At 37.9% G+C, this 21,796-nt stretch overlaps 1 long non-coding RNA gene across 1 annotated transcript; it reads left to right on the top strand.

Moving 5' to 3' along the window:
- The first annotated feature begins 20,577 nt into the window (after positions 1–20,577).
- On the top strand, positions 20,578–21,714 carry LOC131314273 (uncharacterized). The gene is made up of 2 exons (XR_009196333.1): positions 20,578–21,064; positions 21,455–21,714. It is a non-coding gene; the product is annotated as an uncharacterized LOC131314273 (long non-coding RNA).
- Positions 21,715–21,796: the final 82 nt, after the last annotated feature.

Raw genomic sequence — 21,796 nt, 5'->3', positions numbered from 1 at the left:
CCTTTAAGGTAATGTCTACGTAAGTATTGAAGGCTTCGATTTGAAGACTTCATTCAAGCATCAATAATGCGTCTTCGAATCTTAAAACTACTGGAAGTCTTTTATGTAATTGCATAACTGAAATCTCTAATGATTTCAAAACCCTTTCCGATTATGTCTCTAACCATTTTTAGATTTCTAAGATCACGTTGTTGCCCCCTTTTGTGAATATTTTGTGGTGGTCTCAAACGGCTCAAATTGTTTAATTTCTTAGTGATTTTCCCATAGTCCGCTTGACTACAAGGGAAGGCTACACTACATTACGATAAGTTAGGTAGAGATGTTTCTTATTAATTATATATTAGAGCACAGAGATGGGTCGCTCACTGGTATTGAGTCTGGTTTTGTAATTACTGATTTGTTGGACATGCAATCACATTATGTTTGGACGTTTGTAATTTATTTTGTTTCAAGTGTGGCTGACTCTCGACAGAGTTGTTGAGTTCTAGATTACTCAATATGGTCCCCACTAATTAGAAATCGATTTGTGTTTTGATCAAGTTATGTGGGCGTGTGTCTTTAAGCATGAGCAATTGTCCACATCTTGCTAAAGACGCTCCAAGCAAGTTATAATGCTTCATTCTTCGAGCCGTGCCTTCAGGCACGGACATGCGCTAGTTAGTTAATAAGGGATAACTCATATTGATGTGATGTTTATGTAGGGGTATTAGAAAATTTCTTTTATATCCTTTCGACTTTGATCAAAAATTCATTTTGGTCCATCACATTTTAATTTCGGCATAAAAATACTTCGACTTTCCATTTTTTTATGTCCCAAGTATTTTTATGCCGAAATTGAAAGGTGGAGGATCAAAATGAATTTCTGGTCAAAGTCGAAGAGATATAAAAGAAATTTTCCCAGGGATTAAATAGTAGGTTGTTTGGATGAGGTATTAGAGAAAAGAGATTAAATAATACTTGATTTGGATGGAGGATTAATAAGGGGTATAAAGAAGGGTGGATGATATAAAAAGCTATCAAATGACCCTTTTGCCCTTGTGCAATCCCTAAATTAATTATGTATTATATTTTATATGTAATTGCAAATTTAATTACTCTTTCACAATTTAAGCCGTAATATTTATTTCTACTAACAAATTAACGAATTTAGTATTATTATTAAACAATTTTTTTTTATAAAATTTGGTTTTTAAAAAAAAATTAAGTGTTCCAAATTTTAATTCGTTTGAATTTGTGGAAAGATTTTAATTTTCTGATCATTTTATCCTAAATGGTCATAATTAAATTTTGACACTAAGGCTCGCATTGATTAGTCCTAAGAAATTCGTAGAACTAAATATTTCTTAGGGCTAACTAACGAGAGTTCTAAAATAAAAAATTAATTATGACCCTTTTGGATAAAATGATTAGAGAAATATGATCTTCGTACCGGTTCAAACGGATTGAAAATTAGAGCGCTTAATTTTTTAACCACATTTTTTAATATATAAACTGTCTAATGAGGTTGAAAAATTAAGTGCTCTAATTTTCAATCCGTTTGAATCAGTGCGAAGATCCTATTTTTTTGATCATTTTATCCCAAAGGATTATAATTAATTTTTGGCTCTGTGGCTCTCGTTAGTTTGTCCTAAGAGATATTTGATTCTATGCTTTCTTAGGGCTAATCAACGAGAAATCTAGAGTCAAAATTTAATTATGACAATTTGGGATAAAATGATTAGAAAACTAAAATCTTTCTACTGGTTCAAACGGATTAAAATTTGGAACACTTAATTTTTATTTGCTCAGCTTTCCCTCTCGTCCCTTCGAACAAAAGCAGAACTAGGGTAGCGGCAGAAACAGGAAGCTGGGGTGGGAGAAGGGGGATAAAGAGGGGTGGAATCGTCAAGTTTCAAGGGGATTAGGGGGGATAACTTATGGGGACCTCAAACCTTATCCGAAGATAATACCCCTGTTTCCCCGCTTCTCCGGTCTTAGCCAAGAAACGGGACAAACTAAAACCCCTGAATTTTGCCTTCCCAAACGAGGGTAAAGGGAGGGACCCAGGGTCTTATTCTGGGGTAAAAACTTATCCCCTACCTAATGCTGCATCCAAACGACCCCTTAGGGAAATAACCCAAGGGCAAAATTGGGAATCATTTTTTTCAGTCCCATCCTCCCATTTGCAAATAAACATTGCTAATCGGGTTATTAAACGGGGCTGAGTATTCGCATTAGGGTCTTTAGATTCCCTTTTTTGCTAGAGTAGTGCGCAAAATCTTAAAAAGGTGCATCCATCAACCTCGCTTTAGCTTCTCTATTTTAAAAAATTGCTACAGTTCACTAGCAATAACGCGTAATTGTACACAGGCTAGAGATTACTTAGAGCACATTTCTTTTGTTAGACTAGGTGGGTTGCCTTATGCTCAGCACGAGTACCATGCCCGTTGTTTGAGATTGAAACAAGCCTTTGTGGAAGTCTCGTGCGGAGCACGAGTATCTTGGCCGTTGGTTGTCAATGTTCCACAGTCATAAGCACCAAAAGTTTTGCAACGTAAAAACTTTGTTGGTCGCGGGCTAGAATTCTGCCCACGCGGGTTGAACCGTGGAGCTTGGGGCCTGCTACGCTTTAGTATAAGGAAATAGAGTTGCACATTTACCACAACCTGCAGGTTTTGGTAAGATGGTAAGCGCGTGATCCTAACAATTGGTATTAGAGTCAAGGTCAGGGTTCGATTCCCTTGGATGGCATGCTGCTTGGTGCTTGCGAGACCAAAATGTGTCCAAGTAAAGAGCGCCCCAAGCGTAGGGCTAGGTCGGTTGCAGCATAATAAACTCGGAAGTCCGAGGTCAAATCCACAGGGAGCCAATGGAGCTAGGCCAGAGGTTTGATTTACGAAGGGTTTTTAGCATTAGGACCGCCAACCTTTAGGTTCGGCTTTGAGACAGCCAACTTTTGAGTGATTGAAATTCTCTCTACCTCCTAACTTGATTGAAAATGAAGTTTGACTAGAAATTAAAAGCGGCAAGGTCTAGGGGTTTATTCCACCCATAACTTAGGTCGTTCAATACTTCTCTTCGATAACTCAAGTGAGAGTCATTGTCATTTGATCTCACTCGGAAGATTTAACCAGGAAAATCAAGTTTAACTCATACAACAAGGTTTGGAGATGGAAAGGAACTCATTTAGGCATTTTATCAAACACCTAGAGTGATAGAGTTCCAAGCATGCCGTGTGCTAAGGAGACTTGTCGACACTGTCACGCACTCGATTTTCAACATAAATAATAATCCATTTCAATAATCAATCTCCGCATAATATAGGTAATACCCAAAAGATAGTTTCCCAAAAGATCATTTACAAACCAAGTCCCAGAGTTTAGAGATTTTACAACATTGGCACTATGGCCCAAATTTCATAATTAGTCAAAGAAGATAAATTTTGAGGTTACATAATATCCAGAGTTAAATGAGTTCAAAAAAGATTTACAGTTACACCTTTCCAAGAAATCAAACAATGGATGATAAAACCATTCCTCGTTGATGGCTTTTAAAAGATGTGAAGTCAAGCATGCACACCATGCGCTCCGCTTCAAGATCCTTGCTTTTTTTACCTGAAAATGGTAGGTTGAGCTACACTAGCCCAGTAGAAAAATCTATACTCAAGCTATAAGTAAATGTGATGAAACATGCAATAAGAGTGAATGAATTTCAATGAGACGAACAAGAGGTATAAAGGAGCACCACAATGAACCGATAGACTACGACTACGGGATCCTATACATCTTATAGTTATCCCTAACCATTCATATATCGAGTCGGAAGTAGCATTCAACACACACATCCATCCAAATATCCTACGACAATTTCTCATACCGTTTTAAGATTTCTCAACGAACACCACAACTAGCTTCATCATTTCTTACCATTCATCATTAAGCCCTTTTTAATAAAAACGTTCCTTTTTGGTTGCCAAAAATACTTTCAAGAAAACTCTCGACCTTTACGGGTCAAGCTCCGTTGATTCGAGTTTGAATAGCCAGAGTCCGTTGATTCTGCGCACGAATACCGGAAACCGTTGATTCGCTCAAGAATAGCCGGAGGATTTTCATAAAAATCCTTTTTCCAAAATCGAGTTCCTTCCTTTTTAAAAACTTTGATAAATTCAATTCGTTTATTCCCCCTTTCAACAGTACAATCTCAAGCAATAAACAGCCCGAACAACAACATGAACTTCTATACTCTATCATAACTTTCTTCATTATGTGAGACATTCAACTGTGTTACCACCACTTGCGTCACAGTGAATTCTCCACCTGGGTTTCCGCATTACCACACCTTGCGTTGTGGGCCCTCTAGAGTCCTCGCATTACCACACCTTGCGTTGCGGGCCCTTTATTCGAATTCTCAATTCAAGCATACACGCACACAAACCATCGTTCAAAGTACAAGCAGGCAACATTTCTCAAATCCACCTTGCAATGCAAACTCGTAAACATGTCACATCGTACGTTGATAAATACATTAAGTTCACATTATTACTCTAAGTCTATCACAATGCTCTACGTCACGTATCGAACCCATAACGACTCTACGATAAACCACCCTCTAGGTTCTATACGAGAATCTTATAAAACGGGTGCCAAAGGAACCTAGGGAGCTCAACAGGACGAAGCATGAGGATACGAGTCACAACACTACCCATATAATCACTAGACAAACTCATGTCTACCCAGAACACTTACCATGTTATCTCTTATGGTCCACAATATTCCTATCAACCTCATGGTACGATCCCTAACCAACTTCGTTAATATTTAGCTCTAATAAGTGCCAAGAAACAAGGTCGAACAATGAGTTATTGGGACATAAGCAATCATACTCAAGAGTGACTTAAACATGTTCTAATTATGAACGGAATCATAACACGGAACGAGAACAACCTTAGGATTAACCACGGACATCGGCAGATTGACACACCTTTACTCAAATGGTCATAACTTTTTTTGTACTAAGATTCTTAAAGTGATTCTAGTGGCAAATGAAAGCTAACTTCAAGACCTTCGAATCGATGTAAAGTTTGCACGAATCCAACATCGGACAAGAAAGTTATGGCCGTTTGAAGTTGGGCTGAAACCCAGAAGACGAGCAGAAATTCCAGAGAAGGGAGGGATCGCTCCCTCCTCTCTTGGGGATCAATCCCCAAGGGCAAAAGTCAGATTTTTTTCCAGATTTGAATGAGGGATCGATCCATCATGCTTGGGGATCGATCCCTAGGCGATTTTGGGCGATTTTCTGCAGATTTCGACAGCTTTTTGAAGACGCAATGGTTGATGATCTAGACTCAATTAAAGCATGAAATCAACTCATAAACACATAGAATGAGTAAGAAATCTCTACCTCAAGGTTAGAAGCTTCAAACACGAGATCAACGAACGAGCCCTAGCTTCCAAAGCTCCGAAATCTTTCAAGAACGAGTTCTAGCACAAACCCACGCGATTCCAAGGCTCAAATCACACGTAGGAGACGGATTGGAGGTTAGATTTCATGGGTTTCAAGTGATTGGTGAAGTTTTTGGGTGATAGGATGAGAGATAGTGAGAGAGCAGGAGAGAGAGAGGGAGAGTCGAGAGGGAGACGTGAGGAGAGAGAGAGAGATATTTTGGGGTTTTTAATCCCCTACACACACACCCCTCTATATATACTCACACACACACCAAATCACACTAACATTCCCTCCAATTACGATTCTATCGATCAAACCCCAAACCAAAATAACTTCATAAATTTCGCATTAACTTATAACATTTCAAAAATTAAAAAGTTTTCCGGGTCTCTACAGACACAGCATCAAAGAAGTTAACAACCTTAAGTTTAGACCAACGATTAGAGTTCAACAAGTTCTTTGAGACATTTTGGCAAACACTTAGAGTGACATAGCTCCAAGCATTATATGTGGCAAGAGATCAAGTCCTTGCCTACACATAATCAAAGAGGTTAACAACCCTAGGTTTTGTTACGTAAAAATGAACTTAATCCATTCACAAACCACATTAAGTATAAGAAATGAAAGAAGCCATTAAACTACCCAAGTCACGAGATAGAAATCACCCCATGACCAAGCCTTTATCACTACTCAACCATAAAACAAGAATGAAGAACAAGCATAAAAAGATAAATACGATTCATGGATAAAAACGAAAATAAACTTAAGCTTACGAAAGATCTCAACCATACCTACAACATTAATGAAGACGAAATACCTCAAAACCCAACTCTTCAATCTCCTTTAAAGAGAGATGAAGAGTTTGAGAGGAGAGGGAGGTAGAGAGAGAAGTTCCTAGGGCTGAAAATAAAAGATATCCTCTCAAAATGAGATTAAAAACTATTTATAGTCCCAAACATTCGGGATACAAAAGTCTAAACTATCCCTGAAATGTCCAAAAGTCGGGCATAAAATCTGCAGAAATTTCCAGGTGCTATGGGTAGGACCATTTTTGGGCTACCGGTTGTAGTCTCGTTTTGCAATTTTGACACAGCTTCTGATCACTGGCTACGGGTAGTACCATTTTGGGACTACGCATAGCGGCTGGACAAATTTCTTTCTCCTTTGTTTCTTTAGCCTTTCCACGTCCTTTGGGCCTCCGTTGTCCCGCACACCCTTCGAAGTTACTTTTCATCATTCTTGGGATTCGATGATGGAGTGCCACATGGCCTCGGGTGTACGGATACCCCTTAGAGTTGATCCATGGCGTCAAAACACGCCTTATTCACGTGATTCACCTGAAAACACTAAAAACACACCTTTCGTGCAATATCGTTTAAATCAAGCAAGTTATGCCCTTGTGTGTGACAAAAATGAGAGAGATAAGCCCTATTATTTACATTATAGAGGGCTTAACACATCCCCCAACTTGGACTTTGCTAGTCCCTAGTAAACTTAACCAAAAAGTATATAACTAATGCTATGCAATCTTCCCTCAAAACAAGATACGAAGCTATGCTCAACATAAGACATGGCAAGAGTCCACAAACAACACCCTTTTGAACTCACTCATATGCAACCCACGCACACGCATATAATGAACTAAGGTGAACAACTTATGCCAACGGCCAAGCAACACACATCCACCTTGAATTTCAATACCAGGACTTAAAAGAGCATACTCTGATATGAACTTGCACAATGTAATAAATTAGAACATCTCATGATAAGCGCTAGCAAGAATCGCAATAGCAAGAGACAAAAAGCTATGCATGCTAATCAAAAGAGCACCGACAAAGAGAGCTAAGCAATTATTCACAAACAAACTAAGCTAACAGAAATTTCATACTAAGTTAGCATTAAACATTGATGATGCATCAAAAGGAGTTAGACGAGCGTACGTTAGGATCAATTAAGGACTTTAATAGCTTATAATGACCTTGGTGCCAAGAAAAGGGAAACAAAAAGGGTAGCGGCCATAAAATTTCTGCTTGGTTTCAACTACCTTTGGCCACTACCATCCCCTAAACTACCCAACCACGGCCACATGTATCAGCCAATCTCCAAACAAGATTACGAAAATGAAATGAAGAAAAACTACTAGTTATGTCGTACTAGAATTACTACCACCGACTCCACCACACCTAGTCATAATTCTCATCCGGCTCCTCACATTATTGAGCCTCGAGCTCTCCCTTCTCATCGGACTCCTTCACATCCGGAATATATGCAAGTTTGGATGTCTAACCAATCCTCTCATCATAGTATTCAACCCTCTTTCAAATTCGATTTTTTGCTCTTTCATAGCATTTCCTTGATTTTTCTTTGAAGAATAGGGTCATTTGAGGTGAGATTTGTAGTGAGAGAGATTGAAGGGCTAGTTCTAAGAGCTTTGGAGAGGGAGATGAAAATTTGGGACTTTTGCTTTTGTAGTGGAAAAGGAGGGATAGGGAATCATGTACCAATTCTTAGCTTTTTCACATCCCAACCACTTCTATTATATTCACACCATCCCAAACCACCTTAGATCATTGAAACACAACTTCACACAATCCTCCAAACATCCAGTTACCTAAGTTTGAACAATGGAAGAGACTCAGACTATAGTTCAAAACAAGGAAGAGGGGACACATTTGTGGTTTTATCATGCAAAAATTGCCTTGTATCATTTCCTACGTACGCATATCAACTCCAATATGATGCATAAAAGATATCTAAACTACTCGAGTATGAACAAACGGATATTATTTACGCAAGTGCGGAAAAAGATACAACCAAGCATGGGATGCTTCAAAACGAACTTCAACTCTAGGCAATGCATACTACTCGACACAACTTGGAGCTCAATTTGTTTAGCAAAGTTCACGTATATGCATGGAACATGGATTCAACACATGATCAAATTCAACGGGGTGCACGACTCTTGCTATTATTAGGGAAAAATGAGCATAATCTAAGTATCTAGCACTTGAATTCACTAATTACAAGGGAAAATTGCACCAAAAAAAATGTAGGCAAAATCAAAAATGTAAACTAAAAGCATAATCCATCCCCCCCCAACTTGAAATAAGCAGTGCCCTTGATGCAAAAAGACGAAAAAATAAGGAGAGAGAACAAAAAATGTACCAACGGGGTGGAATGTCAACCACCCTATACCTCGACCAAGTTGGAGGATTTTGCGTCATTGCCTCCGTTTGTCATCAGGACCGCTTCCAAGGCCCACTATTTTGGCCCCGCCTTCGGAACCATAGCTAGTCGCACAAGGCCATCGTCGGAGCTTTCTTGGTCTTACAACCGCGACACTTACTCGCACCCATGCTTAGGGCTTCTGAATGCCTCATTCACTCCGGCTTTAGACCCAAACTACCAAGGCTGGTGCAGTAACGTGTTGCCCTGTAAAAGACTTAAGAACCAACTACCTACTAGGAGACAAATGACATTAGTACCGCCGGCTCGTGATAGCCCGGCACCAAAAATTATTATTAACAAGTATTTAAACCACCGAATCGTCACGTGATTAAACGGGTACTACTTTTCTTCCCATCTCTCATTCAAAGTGCTGTAGAACAAGTCATACAACAACTTCAAGCTCGAAACCGGTGGCTATACCAGACCATCAAGAGAGAAATAGAAGGAAAAAAAAAATGGAAAGCCAAGTTCAAACGTCTTCAGCCAAACGTGGATTTCGAACATTGATTGTGCCATTAAGAGCTATTACCATGAGCACATCACTCCACTTTAAAATCTTGATCAAAAATTGAATTCGGCCATACCACAAAATAAGATACTTTGAGTAGCGCAATTACTGAATTCGTTTAAGACATTTATGTTCAACCAAGTACACATTCCAAACTAGATTGATTTTCATACTGTTGATAAAATCGACAATGTAAGGATGGTAAACTAAATTAAAATCATTAACACCAAGAAAATCAACTAGTTCAACTTCAACAAAATCGTGCCATGGTGCAGACTTAATGGGAGTTCGGGCAACATCTACAAGAATCTCCAGAGTAGGAGACCGACTCTTGATCTCATATGCATTGTCTGGCTCTTCTAACAAAGAGTACAAGTAATCCACCTCTATGTCCATCTCTTCAGCAGTGAGAAGTTTCTCCCCCAGATTGTCACATAGAGGGGGATTCATAGGGGGGAAACACTGGACGTCAGGCTCATCATTAGGCACATCACTCCATTCAGACTCTAATGAGCTATCAAAATCTAAACTAACTTTTTCAATAAAGTTATGTGGCTCAATTTCCTCTTCCATGGCATTTGAGTTAGGACCTTGAAAATGTTTAACATAAACCCGAGATTGTAAAATTTCAGCCAATTTATCAAAGAAATCTAAAGCTTCAGCGGGTTCTTTGTCCAAAAATTCCTCATTGCACATCATGTCTAAAAATCGTTGACTCTTTTGAGAAAGTCCTTTATAAAAATAGCTGACTATTTCGAAAATGTCACAACCATGATGCGTGACCGCTTTGAATACGTCCTGATATCTTTTCCAACATACATAAAACGGCTCATTCTCTCTTTCGGCAAAAGTTTGAATTTGTTGGTGGAAAGCCCTTGTATAATATATGGGAAGGAACATTTTGTAAAATTCTTTTTGCAAATCATCCCAAGTCCGCATAGATTGGGGATTCAAGGAATCGAGTCAAGTTAGGGCACTATCCCTTAAAGAAAAAGAAAAGAAATTCATCCTCGTGGTCTCTAACATCACAAGGGTACCAATTTTGGCCTCAAAAGCCCTAACGTGAGAGAGAGGGTTTTCGTGATCCATGCCATAGAAGTGGGGCAGCCAATTGGAAATGCTCATTTGAATCCTAAAAACATTAGCGTCATGAGTGGCTATGCTAGGAGGTGTAAACGTGTGTGCGAGATAACGTAACTCCTGCATAGTCCTGGATTCTATCTCCTCATGTGCCGAAAACATTCTATTTTAAAGCTAAAAACATGAAGTAAAAAGAAAAGATGGAATACTTACAGTGCGGTGTAAAGCAATACCTCCAAGTTAGCTACCAATTGAGTCCCTGGCAACGGCGCCAAAAATGCTTGCAAGACCAAAGTGTGTCCTAGTAAAGAGCGCCCCAAGCGTAGGGCTAGGTCAGTTGCAGCATAATAAACTCGGAAGTCCGAGGTTGAATCCACAGGGACCCAATAGAGCTAGGCCGGAGGTTTGATTTATGAAGGGTTTTGAGCATTAGGACCGCCAACCTTTAGGTTTGGCTTTGAGACGGCCAACTTTTAAGTGATTGAAATTCTCTCTACCTCCTAACTTGATTGAAAATGAAGTTTGACCAGAAATTAAAAGTGGCAAGGTCTAAGGGTTTATTCCACCCATAACTTAGGTCGTTCAATGCTTCTCTTCGATAACTCAAGTGAGAGTCATTGCCATTTGATCTCACTCGGAAGATTTAACCATGAAAATCAAGTTTAACTCATACAACAAGGTTTGGAGATGGAAATGAACTCATTTAGGCATTTTATCAAACACCTAGAGTGACAGAGTTCCAAGCATGCCGTGTGCCAAGGAGACTTGTCGACACGGCATCAAAGAAGTTAACAACCTTAAGTTTAGACCAACGATTAGAGTTCAACAAGTTCTTTGAGACATTTTGGCAAACACTTAGAGTGACATAGCTCCAAGCATTATATGTGGCAAGAGATCAAGTCCTTGCCTACACATAATCAAAGAGGTTAACAACCCTAGGTTTTGTTATGTAAAAATAAACTTAATCCATTCACAAACCACATTAAGTATAAGAAATGAAAGAAGCCATTAAACTACCCAAGTCACGAGATAGAAATCACCCCATGACCAAGCCTTTATCACTACTCAACCATAAAACAAGAATGAAGAACAAGCATAAAAAGATAAACACGATTCATGGATAAAAACAAAAATAAACTTAAGCTTATGAAAGATCTCAACCGTACCTACAGCATTAATGAAGACGAAATACCTCAAAACCCAACTCTTCAATCTCCTTTGAAGAGAGATGAAGAGTTTGAGAGGAGAGGGAGGTAGAGAGAGAAGTTCCTAGGGCTGAAAATGAAAGATATCCTCTCAAAATGAGATTAAAAACTATTTATAGTCCCAAACATTTGGGATACAAAAGTCTAAATTACCCCTGAAATGTCCAAAAGTCGGGCATAAAATCTGCAGAAATTTCTAGGTGCTACGGGTAGGACCATTTTTGAGCTACCGGTAGTAGTCTCGTTTTGCAATTTTGACACAGCTTTTGATCACTGGCTACGGGTAGTACCATTTTGGGACTACGCGTTGCGGCTGGACAGATTTCTTTCTCCTTTGTTTCTTTAGCCTTTCCATGTCCTTTGGGCTTCCGTTGTCCCGCACACCCTCCGAAGTTACTTTTCATCATTCTTGGGATTCGATGATGGAGTGCCACATGGCCTCGGGTGTATGGATACCCCTTAGAGTTGATCCATGGCGTCAAAACACGCCTTATTCACGTGATTCACCTGAAAACACTAAAAACACACCTTTCGTGCAATATCGTTTAAATCAAGCAAGTTATGCACTTGTGTGTGACAAAAATGAGAGAGATAAGCCCTATTATTTACATTATAGAGGGCTTATCAATTGGGGGGGGGGGGGGGGGGGGGGGGTGGGATTTGTTGGTCGCGGGCCAGTATCCTGCCCATATGGGTCGAACCGTGGCGCTTGGGGCCTGCTACGGTTTAGTATAAGGAAATAGAGTTGCGCATTTACCACAACCTGCGGGTTTTGGTAAGATGGTAAGCGTTTGATCCTAATAAACTTCTTTCCTGAAATCTAAACCAATCATTAATTCATAAGCAACGATTTAAAAATATTTACACAAATGATCAAAACACCGGCAAAGCTAAACCCAATAGAGGCACTACGGTATGATCCACGCTGCTTGAGCAATGCCATGAAGGTATTCATTTCTTTTCTCTCTTTTTTTATACAATTCTTACTCAAAGTGTGTTACTTTCAAAGTTCAATCATTTTACAACCACAACCACTTAAACAAATTTACTCATATTCACATTGAGGTCATATTCACATTAAGGTCCACACTACAACTTTAGTATGTGTGGTTATATAATAATTGTTCAAAGTTTTACCTTCCACTTTTTGGCTTCTCTTTTTGTGCTTATTTAGTTATCTATTTTTAGTGAGTTTTGTTGTTGCTTTCAATATGCATGGTTATGACATGGAAAAAAACTGTCCTATTGATATTGTGAGTTCCTTCTCAATTTTTCATTTCTTTCTCTATAATTTCATCTCTTTTTTGGATACGCGTAGAAGTTGATCATCTAGTTGTGTTATCGAAATTAAAATCCCATATCAATTATCAATATATACATGTTCTTGTTAGTAATTTATTTTAATTAACGGGTATCTATAATCTTAACGTGGAGAGATTAATAAGTATTTAATATAATGGAGCTCATAATATAATTAAGATAAGAACGAGAGTGCAATTATAATTCTATAGTGGGGTGAATTATAATTAGTGAAATAAGAAACAGAATCATGGTGGGATTAGGGTATCTTATTTACACTGGGAGCCCGGACTTATTACTCCTTAGGTCCCTTTCGTAGCCTAGATATACAAGTTATGCTCTCTAGGTTAGATATACGTTTTCTATTATTTACGAAATAGAGGGAGACTTAAAGAGAACAAACAGATCACGAAAGAGACCACACTCGGTTCGTGTTCTAGACGTGCAGAGAATACGATAGAAGGTCGTAAGGTGCAGTCGAACAGTATACGTGGCTTATAGTAAGACATGCTATAACAAGTTCAACCAGCGTTCGTATCGCAGGGAGTTGAGGTGAAACCCTAATTTCGCTTTGTTAGGTTTTATAGTTTTCTTGTTGTCTCATCTGTCCGTGTCATTATTGGATTTTGGGGATCGTTTCCCAACAGTTCCCTGTTACATTGCCACCATCTTAAATTGCTCTATTGTGTGACCTGGGGATTACGGGTTCGAGTTGCGGAAATAGCCTCTTTGCTTGTAGGGGTAAGGCTATGTACATCAACCCTTCCCTAGATCCCGCAATGAAGGGAGTCTCATGAATTGAATTTGCCCATGCACCATCTGGATTCAACATAAAACCACCCTAACAAACAATTACCATTAATTAGCAATGCCCACCGCCATAACCATGCATAAGCACCACCATCCACAAACTCTCAGTTTTGAGAGCTTGGAATGAGTAACGTCACACACCGACCTTTCTGATTTATCGTACGGTCATGTGCACTTAACGTGTTTTTATTTGAAACTTTAGATCCAAGGAAAGTTGTTATCTGGTTGAGATCGATTTTCTTGCTACCTCTATTTGTTTGGGTCATATGTAGGCCCACAAATGTGACACTGGAATTTGATTGAGGTGGTCAAACTCTTGGATGACTACAATGGTACTAGAATCGGTCATGAGTTACTATATCCGAATTACTAATTTTAATCCTTCAAAAAATCAACATATGAGATACTTGAGTCGGTCTGACTCTCTCTCTAACCTTTTCATCCCACCAACCCTAATCCCAATCCCAAACCCCAATGGCGGCAAATCATCATCAGCCACTGCAACCCCTCCCCACACGCTCTTGATTCTGATTCATCGGCCCAAACGGTGATCAGTTTCCCCACCTCTGCGCAATCATCAGCCCAACTTTCGGACTTAAATCGCTGATTTCGTGTGAGCGACAACATCCTTCACTAACCCTCCTTGTATGACTCTCACTGTAAGAGTCCTCATGTTAAAAATAATATTAACACGACAATAATTCGTCACGAACTTTAATTATGGTTGCGGCAGAGTCCTAATCACTTTTTTTTTTTACAAGTCAATCGGCCAGACATTTCAAATCTAGCTCTGTGTTCTGGATTTTTCCTTGAAATTCTGAGAATGGAGTTATTCTTAGAATAATTTATTTAGGATACTACGCGAATTTCATATTTTTTTGAGTTCGAAACCTATACAGTTTTTCGAGCCGCACGCGAGTCGCGCTCTGGAACTAGCCATGCGTGCATGGCTAGGTGTCAAGTCCAAGCTAACACTTGGCAAGCCCTCTAACATGGCTAGGTGACAAGTGTTATGGCTTGGTGGCGCTAGAATAGTTGTATATTTTCCTTTTTACTTTAAATCATAATTATAGATATACTAGCTAGTGTATTACTCTCTAGGGAGATTAGATATAGAAAGAGAGAGAGAGAGAGAGAGGAGATTGGGACGGCAAGCAAGGAAGAGAGAGAGAGAGAGAGAGAGAGAGAGAGAGAGAGAAGAAGAAGAAGAATAAGAATAAGAAGAAGAAGAAGAAACTACTGGCTAGCACCTTCCAAGTTCTTAGACATGATTTCTCTTTCAATAATCAACTAGGTAATTGATTCTTTAGCCATTTTCATGTGAATAACTTTTATTAGGAAGCTATAAACCTCTGATTTTGGACTCCTATTATCATATTCTTAACAGATGTGTAAGGTTTTAAGGTGTTAGGAGTTGATTAACGTCAAAAGATTAAGAGAAACCACTCCAATTTCTGGAGACAGATTATTACCCTCTGAGAAATTCGTATTTTGAGAACCCTTTTACCATGATTCAATTTTTGAAATCTTCATAACTGTTGAAGTACGTTTAAAGAAGAACATTTGATACCAATAACATGCAAAAACGATCAACACAGAATTAGTTATGATTTTTGGAATATGGACTGATACACATGTTTCAAAATCTGGGTAGAACCATCTTCTTTTGATTTTTGGGAACTATCTATCCTCTTATTTATGAATCTGATATTTTTACTGAGAATAATAATTTACGTTTTGCAACTTTGAGCACTAGTTTCAACATTTTTGGAGTTGAAATGAATTAGTTATTGATTTTCTACTAAAACATGTTTAGCTGCCCAGTTTTTCTGTAGAACATCTTGTTCTTTTAAAATCTGGAGAATATTTGGTTGATAACTAATCTTTCAATTTTTACAGTAGATACACATGGATGTTACGCAAGTTTGGGCGCTGGTTTGAGTATTTTTGGATCTTATATGAATAAGTTATGATTTTTCAAATAAAGGGTGACAGATTTTGGTAAATGAACAAAGTATTGTTTTTATTTCTTAAAATACCTTGCATGCATATGTTTTTTTTTGAGTTTTTGACAAAACTAAGTTTTTACCCAAAATTCCATGTGGTCTTAAGGTGGAATTGTGGTTATTATTTTACCATCAGAGGCTGTTGAACCTCCGATCCACTGTATTGCGTTTCTACTGCGTTTCTATGCCAAAAAATGGACCTTGTATAAATCTCTTATTGTTTTTTGTAAAAATTACAGGATTGTAATTTTTGAATAATTAGGATACTTAAATTTTACTCTTTGTAATAAGGAGATTTAAAATGACTATTTTGCCCTTGGGATTAGATGTAAAATGACCTTTTTGGTCATAACCGTTTTAAATTGAGTTTTATACTCAAGGTTTGAGTAAATTATGGTGTAAGACAAGGTTTTTATAAGATGAGAAATTTGAGTTCAGCACACTTGATATTATGGACGCGTGACATAAAATGATCGTTTTACCGTAGTAACAGAATCGATTTTAAGCAAGAAAGCCTTGACTTAGGACGCTAGAATTGGACTGTTTAAACGTAGTACATTAATTGTACTCTACTCGAGTAAAGATTAGATGCGTCTTCAGGATCAAGGTGAAACATGCATATCTTGTTTACATGTGTTGTTTAAATATTTCATTGCTGTTGACATATCTTCGAAATGTTTTTTTAAGTAGAATCATGGATATTTATTAACTTGCTAAATGACTTGATGAAATGTATATTTTTTCTGTTGACACATCTGAACAAGTGTCAGTACTTGAGGACTTTAAACAGACAAAGTGGATTTGGAGTTACAAGGTTGGGGGATATTGACTAGGTATCCTGATAGTTTGACGTCATTCCCTTTTATACTTTAGAGGTTGCTCCTCTAGATTTTGGTTGAAACTTGTTCACGAAAAATGTGCGAAATCGACGAGTATTATGAAATGCGATATTTTTAATATCATGATGGTTTTTTGCTTTATCCTGAAAAGTTGGATTTCATTCTGTGAATAAATTGATGACTAAGAATTATTGCTTTTAGCATAAGCCTATTGAAAGGCTTGAATTCATTTTATCATGGGCTTGAGATTTGATTATCTTTGAAAGGAAGTACATGTTACATGTTCGATACTAAAGAGTACGATTACACTTTTATAAGATGTTAACTGTATCCATGATTTAATGTGTCTATTGGATATGCCATGTTTCACACAAGCTTTAGCTTATGGATTTTTTCAAAAATCATACTTTTCAAGTTAGTAGCAATAGCTGGACTTGGCTTTGCTCTCAAGCCGAAGTCTTTTTGGTGATCAGTTCTTAAGTGTATATAGGAATATTGTTCTGATGTGAGTATAGAGATGTGAGGACTTGACTTGAAGATTTATGAATTCGATAGCCAGCTTGTTCCCAGGTTATGCTACGGTTATTTGCAGGTATTGTTAAGCAATTATTTTTATCTTTGCACGTAGAACTCTAGAATATGTTGGAATTATTGAAATTGTTCTTTCGTAGCTTACTGAATTTCTTAAGGAAAACTATTTTGATGAGAGGATTTTATAAATTCCCTAAACTGATCTTATTATGATAGGTCTAGGGTGATGTAAACTCACAGGCCGGTCATTAGACTTTTAACCACGGGTTTGGGTTGTGACACTCACACTCTTCCTCCTCTTCTTCATCCAACTGCTGTTTCTGTTCTTTCTTCTCTTACTTTTCCTTCTCTGGTATCATCGCTCCTTTTGGTTACCCACGGCTCATCCCCACTCCCACCTTCCACCCCATGCTCCGAATAACCCCAATGCGCAAACCCATACTAGAGTGGGGGCTGAAGTTCTTGAACCCTATCTCCCCTCCATCCACCACGAGCGCGAGCGTTGGTCTGGTTGCTTGGTCGGTCAGTTTGTTGACTTTAGGTCGGTCAGTTTGTTGACTATCGATCACTCTCCATCGCTGAAGTTCAAGAAGCCATCAATGCCAACTAGCATCTCGATGGTCCGATCACTATCCTCCACAAAGCTGAAATAATCTATAGTAAAGACTAAACTTGGTTCAAGAAGCTGAAATAATCTATAGTAAAGCTAAAATAATCTATAGTTCAAGAAGCCATCAATGCCATACTAGAGTGGGTGCTGAAGTTCTTGAACCCTATCTCCCCTCCATCCACCACGAGCGCGAGCGTTGGTCTAGTTGCTTGGTCGGTCAGTTTGTTGACTACCGATCACTCTCCATCGCTGAAGTTCAAGAAGCCATCAATGCCAACTAGCATCTCGATGGTCCGGTCACTATCCTCCACAAAGCTGAAATAACCTGAACTACATCTTTCAGGTTGAAACTGTAAAGACTTGGATTTTTACCCAATTTTTTTCGAATAAAAAAATTATTTTTAATCAAATAATCTATAGTAATCGATTAATTTTTTAAAAGTATAATTAGATTAAACTAGAATCTAGATAAATTTTTGGTGTTTAAAATTAATTTAGCATATACATTATTAATTAGCTTGTAATATGTGTGTGTCTATATATATATATATATATATATATATATATATATATATATATATATATATATATATATATATATAATATACACATCCCTCAATTTATGGTATTATCCTCCCATCCCCTCCCCCTTATCTCTCCCGATTCTATCTCTCTCTCTCTTCCCTCCCACATTCCATCACCTTCACCCATATCATCCCTCTCTCCCACCTTTCTCCACTACTCCCCATATATTACTCCATGTCCACTACAAAATCAAACCCATCTTTCCCATTCCCATTTTGTTTGAGAGAGAGAGAGAGAAGAAATCTGAAAAAGAAGAAGAGGAGAAAAAGAAAAGAGAGATCACACCATTTTGTTTTTCATCCATATCACATACCACTATTCTTCGCCTATTTCTTCCTTGTTGACGTCATTTTTTGGCCTGAGTTTCTTCACAAATGTTGTAGAGGGGATCGAGAGCATTGATTCCAATCCAAGAATCGCCCAAAACGGTCAAGAATTGGTAGAGTTATCGCCATTCAAAGTTTAGTAAAATTCTCAGATTTTGATTTCCAGGCAGATTCAGCCACCCTTCCAAACTTTCATTTTTCTCCTACTTAAAGTGATTTTGGGCTTAGACTTCTTCACAAAAGTTGTAGAGCGTTTCAAGATATTCGCGTTAGACACAAGAATTGTCCAAAACGGCAGAGGTTTGGTCAAGTTATTCCAGTCCAAAGTTGCTGCTAGAATACTGATCTTTCGCCACCAAACGAAAACCCATCGGACTCCACCGAATTGTTTTTTCCGGATTAAGGGTAGTATAATCGCTTCACTACTTTCTCCTAATGGGAGAAATCGCACGTATGCATCGGAAATCATGGAAATCGAGAATACTCTATTTTTTGAAAATAAGAAATGCACCACTGTACACACACATTTTAATTTTAAGCATAATGTTCTTAAATTGCAGTTTGCCCCCTATGTTTACTATAGTTCTCAAATCTGATCCTAAACTTGGTGGTTGATTTATTACATTTGTTGCTCAGTAGGATATATTGATGCATGACTATTGTATTCTCGATTGATATGTATGATATGAAATGTTTGTGAATAAGTCAATCACAGTCAAATCTTATCATAGGAAAAGAAAATACATAATAAGATTAATAGTAATAGTAAGCTTAAATGAACATTAACCTAGAATTTAATCTAAGTGACAACTTTGGAAAGAAAATTGGGAGAGGTTGAAAACTTATTTTGATAACAGAATTTTAAAATCTAAACTTAGAAGTTAGAGAAAATACTAGAGTAGTCTAAATGCTAAACTTAATATGTAATAGTCAGTAGTTATATATAAAAAAAAATGCATAAGTATACATGATTAAACAAAAAGCTTTCTCTAGAATTCATTATTTTGTGAAGTATTAAGTTTCAAGAATGGAATTAATAAAAGGAGTACTAGTGTACAATAGATTAGTATTTTTAGTGAAATGAATAAAACAAATATGTTTTAGCATAACTATAAAGTAAGGTAACTTATATATAAGTTAGTCCTATTTAGTAGTAACGAACATATGTACTGTTAAATTGGAACAAAGAATAGAGATGTTTATTAAAAAAAATATAAGTAACTCGAAAGGCATCGACCCGGCCAATCCAATCCTTTACGTGTTTAATTATTTGCACATATGGATTATTATATTGCTATCTCATTGAAATGTATCGTGTTTGAGTTGTTGATTATATCATGTTGCTCATGCTAGAATGCACTTGGATTCATGGGATAGTTTCGAGTAGTGAACACATAGATGTAATACCCGTCCCAGATAATTCGTTATTATAATGACTTTTTAATTCAATTATATGTTTTTAGGGTTGATTTGCTTGTGACGGAAGTTCGAGGGGCTTGTGTGTCATTCATGGGTGGAGCATAAGTTAACTCATGGTTTCAATTGCATACAATAATTTTCCCCTAGGCCTTTGTCAAATATCCTGGAGGATATTTTGGGAGATATTTCTCTCCCTATTCTCATCTTGTTTCTAACGTGGAGAGAGAGAGAGAGAGAGAGAGAGAGAGAGAGAGAGAGAGAGAGAGAGAGAAGAAGAAGAAGAAGAAGGAAAAGAAGAGAGGAGAGCTTGGAAGTTATTGGTTGTTTAGGTGGTTGAACATCTAGGTAATTTAATGTTTTAATTGTTAGACTTTATGTTTGGTAAGCTTGATTTCATGCTTTAATAGTTGGGTTCATGCTCTAATTAGTTGTTGCAAGTTGATTTGGGTAGGAGAAGAAAGCCTAGACTTGAATCTTTTGAGTTGTTGTATTTTAAGTTTCTTTGATTCATGGCTTTGATGTTCTTGAGTAGCTCTTTGTTATATATGAGTTAAAGCATGATTTGGTGAAGTTTTGATGAGCTTTAGACATGATTTGAGTGGAGGAAAGGGTTGGAAATCGGAGAAAGATCGAGTTGTGTTTTTGTTGAAAAACCCAAGTTGTACCGGTATTGGGTTTTGGTTGTACTGGTACAAGGTGTCCAGAAGATGTTTTTTGGGAGTTGTTGGGACCAGTACCGGTACTGGGATTTTGCAGTACCGGTACATGGGTTAAAAATCAGCATTTTTAAAGAAATTTCAAATGGGCTTAACTTTTTCATCCAAACTCCGTTTTGGGCAAATTTTATATCAAAATTGATGTACTCAAAATGTACTTTCCATTGGTGGTGGTCTCATGATCTAATTCTAAGCCAATTAAAAATTATAGCCAGAGGCAGGCTGGTCATAAGTTTACAAACTGATTTCAAGAGTTATTTCATATTTGAACTTTATACTTGTTTTGGGACACTTCTTGGTGTTGACTTGGACATATTAATATTCGTTGGTCATCGTTTAGCTTCTTGTTAGCTTTATAACTTTGTGCTGAGTGTTCTTTGAATTCGTAACTAATATGAGTTAACTTGTGGCTAGGTAAAGAGCCGGTTATTCGGGAGGTGCCGAAACCTTAGTTTGGCATACTTCTGTCGACATAAAGGTGAGTGTGTTTGATATGGTTATGCTCAATGGGATATTGCATGGCGGTGTTTATGTAGCTGTTTGGGATTTAGCTAATTATACGCATGTTTGTTGGATGTTGATTATACCGCCGAAGGTTTGCGTGTGAGGCATACCATTTTGTAAGCCATGCCGCCTAATTAGCGGTAGTTGGGAGTATGGTGTGTGGGACACCACTCCTGGGGTATATGGGGATATGGCAGACGTGCCACCGCATGTGTTGTGATTATATGTGTGTATTATTCGTTTGAGTGCATATGCTGAGTTTGTGTGAACTACATTTAATTGAGATGTTCCTTCGGGTATTGTAGTATATTATTGAATATACTCTATATCTCACACACTTTGGGTTTCCTTTTTGGATTGCCAGGCCACAAGTGGTCGTAGAGTTGGTTCACTACCGGTCGACGTTTTGAGAACACTTGGATTTGTATCGAGTGTTGGTGTCTGTGGTTGTGTTGGTTGTAATGGGTCAAACTCTTACTTTTGCTAAACTCATTTTGTGACTAATGTTGTCAAGTACTTTTTGACTTCAAGTTTGTAAATATGTAGGGTATCGTTTGTGCAATGCAAGTTTGTAATTATCATAGACATTTTGTTATATTAATGTTAAGTCTTCCGCTGGGGTTTTACTCTATTTCTTGTTTGGTGGTTGGTTTTTTGTGTGGAATGCCACGTGGCCGTATCGGTTCGGGCCCACTCCGGGTGTCAT

The sequence above is a fragment of the Rhododendron vialii genome, chromosome 2a, assembly GCF_030253575.1.
Source record: "Rhododendron vialii isolate Sample 1 chromosome 2a, ASM3025357v1".
Taxonomy (NCBI): domain Eukaryota; kingdom Viridiplantae; phylum Streptophyta; class Magnoliopsida; order Ericales; family Ericaceae; genus Rhododendron; species Rhododendron vialii.
This window is presented reverse-complemented; position numbering and strand designations above follow the sequence as displayed.